The sequence below is a fragment of the Lepisma saccharinum genome, chromosome 10 (genome assembly GCF_977018435.1).
Source record: "Lepisma saccharinum chromosome 10, izLepSacc3.1, whole genome shotgun sequence".
Taxonomy (NCBI): domain Eukaryota; kingdom Metazoa; phylum Arthropoda; class Insecta; order Zygentoma; family Lepismatidae; genus Lepisma; species Lepisma saccharinum.
The window spans coordinates 11,608,230-11,626,474 of record NC_139238.1 but is presented as its reverse complement, the minus strand read 5'-3'; the positions used below and the strand labels follow the sequence as shown (position 1 = coordinate 11,626,474).

The 18,245-nt window shown below is 39.4% G+C and overlaps 1 protein-coding gene across 2 annotated transcripts in view; it reads right to left on the bottom strand.

Annotated features, from left to right (window-relative positions):
- Ptp52F (Protein tyrosine phosphatase 52F) overlaps nucleotides 1–18,245 on the bottom strand; it is a 209,097-nt gene that overhangs the window by 170,626 nt on the left and 20,226 nt on the right. Inside the window, exon 1 of one of the 2 annotated variants that reach the window (XM_083129555.1) lies at nucleotides 2,305–2,489. The exons of the other annotated variant lie outside the window; for it this stretch is intronic. The gene's annotated coding sequence lies outside the window, so the exon portion shown is untranslated. Of the gene's footprint in view, nucleotides 1–2,304; nucleotides 2,490–18,245 lie in introns of those variants that run through there. 2 annotated transcript variants of the gene reach the window in all.

Genomic DNA, 18,245 nt, shown 5'->3' with positions numbered 1-18,245 from the left:
ACTGTGGTTTATCAGATGAATAAGATTTTTCATAAACACGTGCAGTCAGGCTGCGAGGCTTGTCCGAAACATCCGCAGTGAAAGGAGATTCCTTTGGTGGGAGTTTCAATGTTAATCTTGAGTCACCGATCCATGACAAATGTTCAACACTACTTACTGTTGGGGACATTGAAAAATATCGTTTGGGCGATATCAACAAGACGATATATCACGATATTTTGACGATATATATCATTTCGGCGATATATCGTCACGATATTTTGGCGATATATATCGTGTCGGCGATATATCGCCGATATCACGACACGATAAAAATATCGTATCGTCTGTGACGATATGTCGCGATATCAATTTTCTGATATCGTCCATCCCTAAACACTACCACAAATGTGCAGACTCTCCCCGCATAAACTGAAAAGACGGTAATAAAATAGAGTAAATGTCGTTAGGCGCGTATCTAGAAATATATTTCGGGGAGGGTAGGGTCCGAACCAAGGGTCTCAAAATAATAATAATAATGTTCAAACTAAAATAATTATATTAATTAATTTAAATATTCAAATTAATTAATATTATATTTTTATTACATGAATAGGTAAAATGACAAAGATTAGTGATACAACAGCACATATTCATTATTTAGCTTACGTGTAGTTAAGGTTAAAGTTATGGATGTTACGTTACAAGTAGTAATACATCTTGCATACATTTTCATTGGTTCTATCATTCAAAGACGTAGGTAGTATGATCACAATATAATCCTTGCCTTCCAATGAGTTTGGACGAAATAAATAACCCTAGATTAACCAAATATATTTTCATTATTTAATTTTAGTTTTTATTATTTAGTTAAGTCTCTCTGGGGAGTCCGAACCCCCTGGACCTTTTCCCTCCCTAAATACGCCCTTGAATGTCGTGGTGCAATCCTGTGATTTAAATTCCAACCATCAAACAAGAGCGTCAAGGAAACGTTGCTTCGCGGCAGTTTTTTTTATTTCATAAGCGGCATCACATTGCACTTCAAAAGCGCAGCGGCGACCTCACACTTTCGGCATCGGCTCTGGGGCGATTTTGCAAGTATGAAGGTGTGACGAGGAATTTTTCATGCAAAAAGTCACGGAGTCCTTGCGGAGCACACTGAAAATCGCTGCCGTAAGACATCCAAGAGAAAGAAAAAGTTCGAATACACGAACAAATAGTCCACTAAAAAAATATAATTATTACCAAAACCCGTTACCCAAATGCCTGTGGACCTTACTAGCCAGTCGAGTAGTTAGTAGATGCATTATTGAGCATCAGTGCTGATTACAAATATTTTTTTTTTCAAAGGCAGTGTATGAAACTTATAAAATATGCAAATGGGATGAAACAGATAACTCGTAATTACTCGAATTTGATTTCACTATTAACCGATAAATCACCGAGGTTGGTATGAACACGGTTTTCTAGTTCGATATTATAGTTACATGAACATAGTAGTACAATCAGCAACTATCTACCGCCCAAGTACTGTTGATTTTCAAGGCGTGATTAGTATGTTTTACACACTTTTTTCAATTCCATTAACTTAATCGCGGCTGTAAAAAATAATTAAGTGGACGGAAGAATTCAAAACTCGAACACCAGTTTCCACATGGCAGCTGAAGGCTTTAATATGGAACTGCCATTCCCACTGCAAAGTATGCAAAACACACACAAACAGGATGACAGGCGGAAAGAACTATATGAATAATCTACGTCAAATTTGTGCAACAATGATCACTAATTTTGTACTTAAATGCTAACAATAATGAACAAATACTTAAGCTAAAATAATCGTAACCTTCACCCATTATTAATCGAAGTAATTTGTTTCCTTAATCCACCATGGTTAAGTTGGGGGTCCGAACATGCACAAAAGATATTTTGTTGTGGTTATAAAGAACGGGGCGCTTAAAAAAAAAAGCAGAGGGCAACATTCAATTCCTTGTCGTTACAGGAAAAAAAGGTAACTTTAGTGTTCAGGAACACTTCTAATCCTAAGGGTTTCTGCTAAGAGTACTTTTCATTACACCTCCTCTGCAAAATCACACATTCAAACATTTTGAAGTAGCTGTTCCATTTTTGAGAAGTCGAATGAACAATATTGAGCTCGATGGTTTAGCAAACAGTAGGATATTGCACTCTCGATTTCCGTGTGTAAACACTGCACAGAGCTCAGCTGAATTTCCATTGTCGCGTGAAGATATTGCTTGCTTGTACGTAAACCAAAAACAGGTGGGGGGGAATAGACAAACAGTAAGATATTACAACTTAAATACTCACCGAAATCGACCACCTAATCGAGAAACAGCTAGGCAACTTCACAATAGAAGCACACAAACGAGCCTTGCGTCATAACCGAAAAACCAAACAAAAATGTACAAGGGCAAACACAACTTCACAGCACTCGAACAAAACGACCAACGCACTAGACTGACAATCGCAGACTAAAGAAATAAAAGTACTGTGTCGGTTGGTGGCGCTCGGAAAGCCGGCTGCCTTATCAACCCCGTGAGTCACGTGTTTTGCATAGAGCTGAGGAAGCGATAAGAAGGCAAAGAGGAACGTGGAACGACTTCAATTTTCACTTGTCCCTTTCGGACATTCACAGGACGGTCTAAAAGTGGGGGCGGCATCTACGCCCACGCTGTTCGTGTGCAAAAGTGCCACATTCCACACGCATGCAACGACAATTGAATAGGATAACCTCATCGCCTTGGGCCATTTGACAACTTATTGCAGTGTTATTCTTCATGCCTCAACAAGTGATGAATGGATCAAAGAAAGAGGCGGTGTGAACGTTTAGCCAACAATCTGAATGCACACGTTTTTTCTCTCTCCCTTAATAAATACTTGCGTTCAATGACTGTTCTATCGATTTATGTTCGCCGTTAATGTTTTTTAAACTCAAAGAATAGTGTAAAACATAGGCCTCCCCGACGGCGCAGTGGTAGCGTCGTCGTCTTGTAATCAAGGGGTCCCGGGTTCGATACCCGGTGGAGGCACATAGTGGTTAGGATCCCACTTTAAACTGTAAGTCCAGTCCCTATTAGCCTTTCTGTGCATAAAGTGGACTTAAAACACCAAATCAATCGTGTAAAATAAAATTACCACCACACTTTTTGCTTCCATCGCTTAATTCAATTCAGTTTCAATTGTTTCATTACAATACAATAACAGTCGAACTTATAATAGAGCCGCGGTGGTTTAGTCGGTCGTGCGTCTGACTGCCACGCGGGAGATCCGGGTTCGACCCAGTATTACAAACATATATGTATAACCAATGGCACTTTAAAAATAAAGTGTTGTTGGAGGATTAACACGATTTGAGTAAACACTTGAGATGCAAGTATTCGTCGTCGCATTGTAAACAAGTCCCGGGTTCGATATCCAATAGATGGTGGTTCGGATCCCACTTTAATTAAACTGTAGGTCCAGTCACGATCAAGGGCGCCGACTTTCCAAAATTTCTGTGGGTGCATATCAATGGCGGATAGATCTGTAATTATCAAGTATTGTATACTTTAAACAACTTACATGCACAATGATTGCAAGAGGCAATGATATTATCAACACGTTACTAAAAGAAAGTACCACATTCATACAAATTAAAATGAAAAAATCTGCATAAATGCAAATAATTTTAATTGTATTGCAGAATGAACTATGCAAGGATTTTGTTGTGAACAGAAACTACAAAATGACTAACTTTATGTACCAAATAATAATAATAATAATAATAATCATCATGACATGTTAACTTTCAATATAAAACACATTCCTTCTTACGTCATTTTCACTTATGAATTTGTTTGCAATTTTGGTAATGTCAATATTTTTAGTCATTTCTTTATGAACATGCAAAATTGCCAAATATTTTTTGGGTCATTGTTGACCGCAAGATCGTTTCAATCGTCTAATGACCGCTCAGAGGTACAAGAAGTAACAGGTATAGTAAAAATCACCCGTACAAACTTCACAAATTCTGTGAGCATTTCACGCATGGGACCACTGTTTTCTCTACTTGAAATATTTGTAATGTCTGACAAGTTGGCCACTTTTTCTTTGTTCGTTCTGCACACATCTAGAAACATGTCCCTGTCCAATGTTAGCTTGTCTTTATCAAAGTCTGTCCCATCTCAATGTTTTAATTGCTTATTATTTTTTGATAATAGCAAGTGAGAAATATTTATTTTATTTTGTTTTTATCAAACTAAAAATCTTGTGGGTGCGGCGCACCCACAAGATTATTTATGTGGGTGCTCGAGCCCCGGAGCACCCACGTAGTCGGCGCGCATGGTCACGATTAGCCTTTCTGTGCATATGTAGAAGCCCAAAGAAGAAGAAAAGGCTCATGAAATCCAGTATGATGGGCGTACCCAGGGGAGGAGCCATGGGGGCCATGGCCGACCGTCCTCTCGAGCAATGAAATTTTTTAATGTGAACTTATAAAATGCTACGAAAATAATATCGATGGTTTCTCAAAATTTCAATCTTGTCCTTGCATAAATGAATGTGTTTGTTGTGTAGAGAGGCAGTCTCCAGAAATCTGCAGTCTGCGATATTGGGTACCGGTACTTCTAGTTTTATAATCATTGATGCAAGGCTACCAGCAGGGGCGGCGATTGGAGGGGCATGGGGGCACTTGCCCCCCTACTATTTCCACTTTTGATCCTGCACTGTGGCCTATTGATGCCAAGCTTTGTCTACCCACACCCGGTGGAGGCACATAATACGTCGGATCCCACTTTAAACTGTAGGTCCAGTCCCAATATATATAACCAGATCCCGCTACGATCCTTCGTACCGGGCTATGGGTTTCACATTTAAAATTCTTTATTGTAATAATAATTACTAATTCGTATAATTTAATTTATCGTGGCTGTTCAATGGTTCTGGTATAAGAAAATAAAGGAAATTTGAAAACAATTATAATTTGTGAAACTCTGAACTATCTGAATACTTTTGATCAGCATCGGGGATTGGTTACCAAAACTGGAGAAGGGGAGGGGCAATGACAGTTACTTGCTCTTGGTTTTGATTGATTGAGTTTGTGTTTTAAGTACTTTATGATCAGTAAGGCTAATCGGGACTGGACCTACAGTTTAAAGTGGGATCCGAACCACTATGTGCCTCCACCGAGTATCGAACCCGGGACCTCTTGATTACAAGGCGACGACGCTACCACTGCACCACCAAGGAGGCTCTTTGCTCTTGGTACACAAGCATTAAGAGGCCATTGTACTGTTTACATATACGTTACATACAAACAGTGATTTGACCCCTCCCTCAAAAAAAAAAAAATGCGTAGTGGCTACACAGTGGTGTAGGAGGAGAAGCTGGTAAGAGCTTTGATTGATTGACTTGGTTTATTTGACTTTGCTTTTCTGCCACTTTGGCTAATCGTGAAGATAACAATGAGTGACTATAATATGATGTAACTGATGAAGGAAACTCACCAGAGGCGTCTCGTGAACGCATGCGGCGCATGATGCGCATGCGTCAATTGTGGGGAAAATAACACCTTGCTCTGCGACGACATTAATGAGCATGTCTACATTCTAATTTCTTCATATAGGAGAAGTATTTATTTACACGAGAGCGCTCAACTAAGCTTATATTACATTTCTTGGATCTGAAGTGACGCATGCGTCAATTGTGGGACAAGAATTATTACTTTCTTTCACTTCAGATCCAAGAAATGTAATATAAGCTTAGTTGAGCGCTCTCGTGTAAAATAAATACTTCTCCTATATGAAGAAATTAGGGTGGCCGCTGCGGTTCAGTCGGTAACGCGTCAAGGTCCCGGGTTCGATCCCCGGCCGGTTCAAATCCGGGAACTTTTCTAACGTTGGAAGCGGCCCCGGCGCCCACCCAGCGTCCAATGACAAGGGTACCTGGGTGAAACCCTGGGTGGTAAAGGCGGTCAGGGGCGTGATGCTGATCACATCACCCCCACTCATGACCGGATCAAGAAAGTGTGGGGCGTTACCCCCACACCCCGTACACGCCTTCATGGCGTGGTGCTAAGCACAGGGGAACACTTTGCTTTACTTTTTATATGAACAAATTAGAATGTAGAAATGCTCATGAATGTCGTCGCAGAGCAAGCTGTCCATTTTCCCACAATTGACGCATGCGCAGCATGCACCGCATGCGTTCACGAGACTCCTCTGGAACTCGCAAACACCCATGCCCAGGCTAGGATTCGAACTCGGAACCCCTAGCATTGTGGCGGGCTGTGCTAACCACTCCGCCATAGTGGCCGGCTTGGTAAGAGCTCCATCGCTCTGTAGCCCGCCCATATGTAAAAAAATAAAACAAATCGTTTATTTGATAGACGGTAGGGTAAATCCCCGACGCCGTGTAATTAGCGGAGTGTTTAGCACAGCGCGAGGGGTGGCGGGTTCGAATCCTGGGTAAAACTTTCACGATTGCGTTTGGTTGGTTGGTCGATTTGGTGCTTTACGTTCACTTTATGCACAGTAAGGCTAATCGGGACTGGACTTACAGTTTAAAGTGGGATCCGAACCACCATGTGCCTCCATCACTATTGTGTTTGTCCTGTTGAGAAACTGAAGGTAAAAATGAGAAAAAGAAAGTACGAAGAATTAAAATATGACATAGTCGCTTTGTAATCAAGAGGTAACATGTTCGATCGCCGGTGGAGGCTCACGGTAGGTAGCCTATATGTATATAAAGTATATTCAAAACAAACCAATAAAGTTCAGGCCTCCCCGATGGCGCAGTGGTTGCGTCGTCGTCTTGTAATCAAGGGGTCCCGGGTTCTATTCCCGGTGGAGACACACAGTGGTTCGGATTCCACTAAACAAAAATTTTGGTCCAGTCCCAATTAGCCTTACTGTGCATAAAGTGGACATAAAACACCAAATCATTCCAATAAGGTTCAGTATATTCGTATTTCAGCAGGACATTGGAATTTAAAAGTAGATCCAAAAATTCAGTATTAAATGTAGAAATAAGGGCAGAACTTGATTTTTTCATATTCTGCAATAAATGGTTCTACGAGAAAGTTTCTCAAATTTCAAAACTTAGATTTTCGCGTGAAATGGCGCACATCATAAAGATAGTCACCATAATTTACCTTGTAAAAATATCAGAATAATATATATTTCATAAATTTCTAAAATAAATTAATGAAAGCAGTTGGGGCAAATATCGCTCATACAGTGTATTGAGTAAGTATAATATCCCCAAGTATATTGATTTGAACTAACTAAAAAAACTAACTCTCTAGCCTTCTTAAACCCGAAGGTTCATGGCTGCAGCAACACAAGCCTTCCATCTGTCCCTATCTTGAGCAAGATCTATATACTCTTTTCCATACCTACCGATTGCCTTTAGGTCAATCTCAACGTTGTCCCTCCATCTTAGTCTTGGCCTTCCTACAGGTCTCTTACCATCAGGTTTCCCAACAAGAATCTTGTAAACTCCTCTTTCCTCTCCCATTCGTACCACATGGCCTGCCCACCTAAGTCCTCTTGATTTAATTTGTTTTGTTTTTTAATCCATTTTATGCACAGATAGGATAATCGGGACTGGATCTACAATTTAAAGTGGAATCCTAACGACTATGTGCCTCCACTGGGTTTCGAACCCGAGACCCCTGGTTTATGCGACGATGTTATCACTACGCCTTTGGGAGGCCCATGATGGGATATTATTATAATCATATGGAGGGAGAGGGCGCATATTTTCTCCAATTAGAAAAGTACAGGCACCAGCAATAAAAATGGGACACCTAGATCCTGAAATATTCGCTTCCCTGCAACTGCAAGATGTTGTGCGTGTTGCCTAACTCTACGGCGATTTTTATAGCCAAATGGTTGATTGCCCGGCGTTGTCCGGGTGTTTATTTATCCCAATCTTGTATTAGACAGGAAAATAATGAATTCTAACTATAGTGTAAAATGTAACTAATTTTAAATGTGATCGTGAATGTCACCAATTAGCTTAGCGACTTCGAAAACTATGGATTCGACACTAATCTAGGTCATTTGTGGCATTTTATTTTTCACCCCCTCTCACCCCCCATGCCGATAGCTGATGAACTTGGAGTTGAACCGCATTGGGAGTGTCACGAAAACTGTGGATTCCATTCGCAACACAGCCTGAATGTTAGACAACCGGAGAGACACTATTGTTGTGCGGATTGCATAGAGTCACGGATGTCTGTCTGTGCGGAATTTAATATCGGTGGTTCTCGATTACTTTTTCATGTGCCAGGGGTGTCTTACCCCCACAGTATTTATTTCCAGGTTGCAAGTGATACATGTACCAAGTTTGGTTGAAATTGCTCCAGGCGTTCGAGAGTTATGCCGGAACAAACAAATATACACACCCACACACACACACACACATATATATTTTTTTTTTCAATGGCAACTTCTACCACCGCCCATCTGATGAAAACAGGAGATTTTCATCTTTCCATTGTCATGTTCTCTCTCTTTCATTTCTTGGTTTTTTCTTCTCACATTTCTTCCTCCTTCCTTAGTTTATCATCTTTTTTTGCTCTGTTTACATTTTCATTTTTCTTCAACTAATTTTACCGTTCTTCTTTCACTCTCGTCATGTCTTTTAATCGCCATTTTCTCATCAAAGTAGTCCCTTCTATCTCTTTTTTTCATGTATCTTACTTTCTACAAGACCTGCCCGATAACGTAGTTGTCACGTCGTTGCCTTGTAATCAAGAAATCCCTGATTCGATACCCGCTGGAAGCACACAATGATTTCGGATCCCACTTAAAACTGTGGGTTCATTGCCCATTAGCTTCATTTGCTTTCATATTTCCTTATTTCTAATTCTTTCTTACCTGGTAGACACACTTTGCACAGTTCGTCTGTGCATAAAGCAAACTTAAAACAACAATTCAATCAATCAACCATTCTGTCCTATATTTTTCTTTATTATCTCCCACAGTTTATTCCCTTCTCATATTTCATTCTTCAACTTCTTCCTGCATTTTTCTCTTCCTACTTCTTCTTGACATGTTCACCCTCTTTGATATACCGCTCTTGTTTTCTATATTTCTATTGTTCTCCCTGTTTCTCTCTCTTGTTGTTCGTTTGTTTGAGTTTGTCTTCAAGTCAACATCATGTACAGAAGGCCTAATCGGGACGGGACCTGCAGTTTAAAGTGGCATCCGAACCACGTTGTGCCTCCACCGGGTATCGAACCCGGGAGTCCTTGATTACCAAAGCTCTTTTTCAGTCTTACGGCGGGCGCTCCATATGCTGGCAAGGGAAATGGGGAAGCGACCAATCCAGCGCGATAAGAAACGCAGCAGCCTGTAGAACAAGGTGTGCGTAGTACTTCCTCTCCTCGACGTAACTCTCGGCGGCACCGCTGTTGTCTGGTTGGTCTGCTGCGTATTCCCCTATACAGGGCGATTCGACATAGAGCGACCACAAGGAAATGAGCCTTCGGCCAAAAATCTCCGCGCACCTTCCCCTCCGTAGGTTCAACTCAGGCTCTCTTGCATGTGGTTCCACTATCAAGGTTGTTAAACGTCCGGGAACCCATAAATTTTAATGGGTTCTATTGGGTTCCGCTGCAGGACCGGAACATTTTTTCTCGCACAATTTAAATTCGGTCCAAGTTGCGTATTCTTCCCTTGAAAAAAAGGTTACAGGACCGTATTTTATTTGTTCCCGAAAAAAGGTTCCTGAACGGAATTTAAATTCATTCTGGAAAAAAGGTTCCTGGACCGAATTTAAATTCATCCGGAAAAAAGGTTCCTGGACCGAATTTAAATTCATCCGGAAAAAAGGTTCCTGGACCGAATTTAAATTCATCCGGAAAAAAGGTTCCTGGACCGAATTTAAATTCATCCGGAAAAAAGGTTCCTGGACCGAATTTAAATTCATCCGGAAAAAGGTTCCTGGACCGAATTTAAATTCATCCGGAAAAAAGGTTCCTGGACATAATTTAAATTCATCCGGAAAAAAGGTTCCTGGACCGAATTTAAATTCATCCGGAAAAAGGTTCCTGGACCGAATTTAAATTCATCCGGAAAAAAGGTTCCTGGACCGAATTTAAATTCATCCGGAAAAAAGTTCCTGGACCGAATTTAAATTCATCCGGAAAAAGGTTCCTGACCGAATTTAAATTCATCCTGAAAAAAGATTCCTGGACCGAATTTAAATTCATCCTGAAAAAGATTCCTGGATCGAATTTAAATTCATCCGGAAAAAAGATTCCTGGACCGAATTTAAATTCATCCAGAAGAAATGTTCCTGGACCGTATTTAAATTCATTAAAAAAAGGTTCCTGGACCGAATTGAAATACTTTACAGATAAAAAGGTTCCTTACGGACCAGAACCCATTTGCGCTTGCTGATTTTCTCTCCTGGACCGGAATTGAATTCATTTAAAATTCCTAGACCTTTAACAACCGTGTCCACTATACCACTACGCAACGCAACTGGTAAGGCCCTCTTGTCCTTCGTTTATCGATTTCTTATCTAAATCTGTCTTTATTTTAGATTTCTTGTGCTTGCCACATCAGGAAAACGTAGCAAAATGCAGAACTTATTGTTAAAATTCCTGAATCCGATTCGAACACTGATCCTAATAGAAAAAACACTAAGTGTACGTAGATGATATGTTCTAAAAAAAAAAAAACAGCTAATTTTAAGTTTCTAGTTCTATCAGTTCCTGGAAGGCCAGGAGGCGACAGTGACGGAAGGTCACAACCACAATGATGCTGTTTGCAGCTTTGCTGATTTACCTTCAAAGAAAGTGAAAACACATTCTGCAAGCTCTTTCCTTAAGTACCCAAAATGTTTACTTAGCCTCTAGAAGCGTGGAAATTGGCCCTAGCCGCGCTGAGTGACGGAACGTTCTTGGCCAACTTAGCTGAATCCATTATGACGTGTATCAGTCCATTCAATGGAGCCTTTCAGTCTCTGATCATCATATGCATGTGGTCACACGTCCTCCAGTTGTGGATCATTTCCTGCGTTCCATATTTAGCACTGTGTCCCTCCTTGTCCGTTGGCTTTTCAACGACGACGTAGGAACTCGCTGACTGACACTTCAGGACAAATTGTGCGGAAGGCCATTAACAGAAGTGTTATTTGTACATCACGTTCGGGCCTAGCTAAGTATGAGCATTCGCAGGTAGTTCAGAGATTAATGGCATTTTCCTTGTACTGAATGCGTTTGTTGGCGATAATGCTTAGGTGTGAGGCAGGCACTATCTATGAATACGTTTCGAGGGGTTCCAAAACAAGTGTCTCAAAATAATAATAATAATAATGTTTAAACAAAAATAATAATTATATTAAATTAATTAAAATTGTATTAATTAAAATATTCAAACTAATTACTATATTTTTATTACATGTGTAGGTAAAAGGACGATTTAAGAATAGTGATATAACAGTACATATTTATTATCTACCTTACGTGCAGTTATGGTCGGCAAAATTTGTACAAAAAAACTGTTCTTGCAACGAAATTAATGTCAAATAGATAAAGAATTGAATATTTATTAAATATATAAAAACGGTTGTTAAGTTCCTGGTGTATTTTATGAATCTTACGTTATAAGTAGTAATAAATCTTGCATAAATCTACTTTGCCACTGCCACAATATAATCCTTGCCTTCCAATAAGTTTGGCGGAAATTAGTGAACATCGATTCAAGAAGAAGTATATTTTCATTATTTATTTTAAGTTATTTTATTATTTCATTATTTAATATTTGTAATTAGTAAGTCTCTCGCGGCGAGGTCCAGATCCCCTGGACCCCCTTAAATACGTCCTTGGTGTGAGGGTAAAGTCGTATCCCCACTATGCCGGTACTCTCTGCTTTGCCGAAATTGATGGACGTCCCTACATCACTGCGCTATGGGGACGTACATCCAGCGGCGTGTCCAGGGTGGGAGTCATAACACCCTTAAGCTCTAAATCACACACACACAGCGCTGTATATAAAATAAAATCCAGTCGGCAGAAATTCCATTAACTTGCCATGAAGCATCTAGATCTACGTATAAATTATATGTAGGCTACAGTTTCCCTTTAAATAACAAAAAAATAGCAACCAGAGGAGAATTTTAAATATCTAGAAGCAGAAGGGGGAAGTTCGAAGGTAGGTTTCATCAATATACGAGGTGCATTCAAGTTGTAAGGTCTCCCTAAGTTTTTTCATGAATATAAGCAGTTATAAACGTGAGAGTTGTTTGAGAAGAAGCATCCAATATTGAAGGTTGATGACACGAGATGGCAGCACGGTCGGTCGTAGTGGCGTTGTCTGACTGTATGAAATGTTAAAAATAATTAATAAAAAAAAAACAGTTGTCCTTGATATTCACTCATCTGGTGGAACGAATAGAACAGTCATCCCAAGAATATAATATTATTATTATTAATAATAATAGCAACAATAAAATTTGAAAAATAATTTATTTTAATAGTTTAGTTTATAAGAGTTTATTTTATAATAATATTTACAAGCATGATAATTATTATTATTCTCATTTCTACAGGTTTTACAAACGTCTACCCAGAAAAAAATTCTGGCGATTCCCATGCTAGTTTCCTCTCAGATAATAGACCTTGAGGGGGGGGGGAGGGGGTCGCGAATTCACTGCAACGCCGTAGACCTGTGCTGGACATCACGGTATGCAGTGGACCCTTTGGGGGTTGTTTTTTCACTTGATTTCTTACTTTCCAGAACGATAGGGTACTTCCTATCTTAACCAAAAACATTCTCAAAACAAAGAGTGGTTCGAACAGAACACGACACCCAGAATTCTTACACTTGTTATGGATTCTATGCATGACTCATCTCGTCTCGCGCGTAAGGTATCTACAACAATAATAACGCTTGTATGCCTGTTCGATGGCCTTCGTGCTGGTCTCTTTACGTAACTGTCGAGTTTTAAAAACAGGTTAAGAAATACGACCTTTGCAGGTGTCTTCGTAGGGACTATACGTGTATGTACAGCGTGCTGTACGATCATATGGAGAAACAGACTTACCTTTCCTTCTAAACAACTTTGAAATATTCTATACTTTTATCCTAGGGCGTTTCCGTTGGCGTCGTTGCCATGTAATCAAGAGGTTCCGGGTTCGATCCTCGGTGTAGGTCAGAACCTGAGGTGAAAATGTTAGCTGCCGGAATGTTTGGTTGAGCCTTGGGGTTAGCTAGGATGCTCCTATGATTTAACATGGTGACAGGGTGTCCCCGATTGCGCAGTCGCCTTGTAATCAAGGGGTCCCGGGTTCGATACTCGGTGGAGGCACATATTGGTTCGGATTCCATTTTAAACTGTAGGTCCAGTCCCGATTACGTCATCTGGGTATAATGTACACTCAAAACAATACTAAAAAAACTCAAACTTTTACTCTAGATTAATAACATTCATATTAAGTGAAGATATCTATGTAGTTATTAATTACATAATTTTATCTTAATTTCAAGTCTTCTTTTGCACATAAAGACATTAAGAAACAATTTGTTTCTTGGTATTGTAATTATGCATACCGCTTATTGTACTTGTCTGGGTTAATCGCGTCGTCGACGAGTTGAATAGTTAATACAAGCATCCATTCATACTCAGCGACGTTTGTGTTAATCCGGTTCACAATCATATGACAGAATTACATAATGACAGGAAAATAATGAACTACGTATAAATACTCTAATGAAACTGCAAATATGTGGAAAATATCACGTTTCTTGTTGCTTTTATCATAACGAAACGATTTTATTTTCCTTGCGATTCATTATGTAATGCTACTTTAAAAATGTCGACACTTGATTTCGACAAGGTTTCAACCACTCCTATCCTACACTGTTCTAAACGTGTACATTAAATTGTACTCACATGATCCTTCGAACCATCTAGGTGGTTCTTTAAATGCAGTAATAAATCAGTTCATTGGGAAACGCGGACACTGTTTCAAGCTTCCCAGCTGGCAAATCGCAGGTACATACGAGTTTATGATGACACATGCAATCAACTACGTCATCTTACACCTCCATCACGTCAGTTCTTCGTACACTCCCCCTCTTTACATGCCTACGCACAATTTGGCAACGTTGCGTTTGCATCGTTATGCTACTCATAAATAAAGACGCTGATCTCCGTGGCGGAGTGGTTATCATAGCGCGCTACGACATCACAGGCCCCGAGTTCGAATCCTGGCCTGGGCATCAATGTTCTTCGTGATATCCCTTCACTAATTTCATCGTATCATCTCTCATTCTTATCTTCGCGGCACTGGCGTGAGCAGAACCTCTGATTAGGGGGGGGGGGGCAAAAGCATTGATAAAAGTTCAGTCGGGAAAGAAAACTCAGTTTATTTCATTGTTTTGAGTTTTCAATGCATTGATTTGTATATATACACACACACACACACATAACGAATAAATAAATCAATTGTCTCTGAAATGTGCCGCGCTCCTCCAAACAATTGTGTTCATGCATTTAAGACAAAACTGTTTAGCAGTAAGTATACTTAGTAGGTATAACTTCTCTCTCTCGTAATTTACAATGCATTACAGAAAACAACCAAATTGCGAGCGATGCGAGCAAGAACATTTTTAGATCAAATTTTTGCAAAATCTGAAAACAATATTGATTTTATATGACAATAAATATCATGGGGCGCCATGGCATTCTCTTTTACATTTTTTTTTTCGTTTAGATCGTTCAGCGTCCAGGGCCTACTCCCGCCGCCCGCTAGCTAGAAATATTAATATACAATTTTATATCGAGGGGAGCAATTGCCCTTCTGTGACCCCCTGCAGCTGCTCTTTGCCGTTTGGAAGAAATAATGCAAGAAAGACGTGAAAACTAATTCCATCTTGAGTATCCTTTTGTTCTGCTACTCTTTGGGACAATTCACACCGAAGAAACACGCGACACGCAACACGCAACACGAAACACGTGTCGCTTGGAAGCCAACACTCGGTAATCAATGCAACCTTTCGAACCGAAGGGACACGGCAAGATGCACGTGTCGCGTGTCGCTTACGTGCCTCTCGGACTGTGCCGTTTTCTCAATACCGTGCATCGTGTTGTTGTTCGCGCATGCGCAGCGAATGCTTCATTTCAACGAGCTGTATTTAGACTCTAGAAGAGAGCACAAGCGGCATTATGTTTGAACCTCTAAATTGTTGATATAATATTGTATCGATCTGTACAATGTTTAAACAATGATTTAAGATTTAAACACATCGTTCATTTCGCTTTATCAAGTTTTTTTATGCAGTTATCTATCGGCTGTAATTTGCCTTCAACATCGTGAAAAGAGGCCGTGTTTTGGCCATTTACCTGACTGCTTTTATTTGAAAAAGTCAGCTTATGAGGTACTTTAGTCCAAAATATATTAGTCAACATGGTAAAGTACTCTAGTGCATTGTTTTTCAACCGCCGGGCCGCGACCCTATGCCGTGCCCTCGTATCAACTATACTGAGCACCGAAATGTTCTGCTGAAACTGGTTGACAAGTATCATAATCCCAATATCATATTTGAGTTGTGAGTTTTCGTTTTTTAAGTCCATTTTATGCACAAATAGACTAATCAGAACTGGATCTGCCCGGTGCCTCCCCGGTTATCGAACCCGGGATCACTTAATTACAAGGAGACGACGTTACCACTTTGTCTTCCATATTTTTATATTTGTCAACAATCCTACACACGTAATCAAACTATTATTACTCTTATGATTATGCTAGAATTTATTTATCAATACTTAATTTCATAGGTACATGTTAATTCATGCATAAAATCTTAAATACTGTAAAGATTTACGAGGAAAATTCTTCGGCCAAGGGCATTACTTAAAAAAAATACCGTGACATGGTTTCACGAAGGTTGAGAACCATTTCTCTAGTGTTTAGGTATTCGCTTTATTCAGGCTGAAAAGTCTAGCGTATACAGTTTGAGGTCAGTGCATATTATTTCTCAGTTTTCTCGTGTACAACTTGCCTCTCCCAAGTTTCAATAACTTGCACAAATTTTACAACGCAATTTACATGCCACAATGTCTCTTGTTACGTTATTTTCGGGTGACTAATAAACTGATTAATGCAATTATATCGGTACCATCATGCAAACTGAGCAAAGAAACCAGTGTCGCTTGCCGCGTGCATCTTGTCTCTTCGGTTTGAAACACTCGTGTCGCGTGTTGCATGTTGCATGTCGCGTGTTTCTTCGGTGTGAATTCTCCCTTAGATTCTACTAGTCTTGCGTTCTTTTACCTCAATGTTTGTCCCCTTGCCCCCCTAGAATTGATTTCCGTCCAAGGTTGGGAAGGGCCACGCTCATTGATCCCCTGTGGTTGCGCCACCACACCCCCTTCCCGTAGTTGCTTTGAACTTTAATCGGCTTGAAAATACTTTTTCTTAAAAGAGTATAATATCGTTTAATAACAGCGATAAGATTCCTCTACACTAAATTTCTAGGTCCAAGTAGCCTATAATAATGTAAGAACATGAACCTTTGGAAGAGGGAGCAAGGATGGCCAGACCTCCCCTTTAGAAATCGAATGTCAACCTAAAAAATATATATTTCACACGTATAATTTGATTTCAGTCACAGTAATTTACATTAATGTGATAGTTTCAAAATCAAGTGGTGTTTTTTCAGGGGGGGCAACACAATTATATGCCCCATTGAAAAATACCTTGCTTGTCCCTCCATGGAAAAATCTGCGGACGTCCATGATTAGGGAGGGCAATTGCTCCCCTTGCCCCCCCCCCCACCCGTGCGCACGCCTATGATTCGCGATTATAAAAAAAAGTGGCGGAAAAACAAAAGTAAAATGAACCAAATCAACCAATCAGTCAAAAAGAAAAATTGTAGTAACCAGTGCTTGGAAGTAATTCTTGGATTAACGGTAATAGCTGCACTTAGTATAGCTACCTCTTGAAATGAGTTTGTCAGAAAATGAAATTTAAAACTGAAACCTAGATTTTACGTTCCTGGATTTTAAACACACCTCATTATACGAGTACATTCAATCTTCATGGTCACAATGCAGCAAAAATTATCCAAAATTCTTTCCGCATTTAAAAACTTCCCATCCTGATCCCCTGAAAAACAAAAATCGAGGTTCGACTGTAGTTAGCTTCAAGTTTCAACAATAAAAATTAGGGTTGTTGACAAAAATTGAAATAAAATGTTATTGTTCATCTATAAACTCTTGTTGTGAGGAAATGTTTTGCTAATTCACAGACCATTTGCTGAATTCAAAACACACAAACCATGGTTTCATCATGTAAGTGCTACAAGAAATGTAATTGTATTAATTAATAGACTGAGAACGGGCCATTTGTGTACTAGGCAACATTTATCTAAAATTGGAATAAGGAACAATAAGAAATGTGAATGTGGCTGGGAAAGTGCAATTGCACAACATATAATACTGGAATGCTCAAAGTATAATAGAGAGAGAAATATCTTGTATAAAACTTTAAATAATCTAAAGGTTCCAACAAATTTGTTAAGTTTAGTTGTTAATCCAGATGTGCGGATTGGTTATAGTTTGTTATCAATTTTAAGGAAGTGTAACATACAATTGTAAAAGGCAAAGTGTTATTTTTTTTAAAAAAAAATCTAATAACTGTAAAATAGTGGGGAAAGACTGATAATTTTAATGTAAAACAATTGTGTACATGTTATATGTGTATTGTTATAGGCAAAAAGCGGCATAAAAGCTGATAGGTTCCAAATAAAGGAATGAATGAATGAATTCAAGTGTAGAAGTTTATATTGAATTATTTCAAACAAACATATTAGGCTTATTATATTATATTATTATTATTATTATTAGTGAAAATTAATTATTCTTAGGGGTAGTTATTAGTAAAACAGAAGTGTCTGCTTGCACTTCAAAGTTCACTTTATGATCGAATAGGCTGATGGGGATTTGACCTACATTTTAAAGTGGGTTCCGAACCATTGTGCAACATGCCTCCACCGAGGAGGTGACAACCAAGACCGACACAAAAAAGAAGTTCCGGATGTCAATGATTTTGCTGTTTGGAAACTGTGGACGTTTCCTTAATGAATATGACACGGGAAAACCGAAAAATAAAGTTCTACCACACTGTATACAGACCATTCATCTAATAGCAGGGAAAGCAATGACAAGAAGTATGGAATGGATGAAGGAACTGAATCCAAGATCCATTCCTGCATTCGCTTTTAGGAAGTTTTCTTGCCATCGTGGGTGAA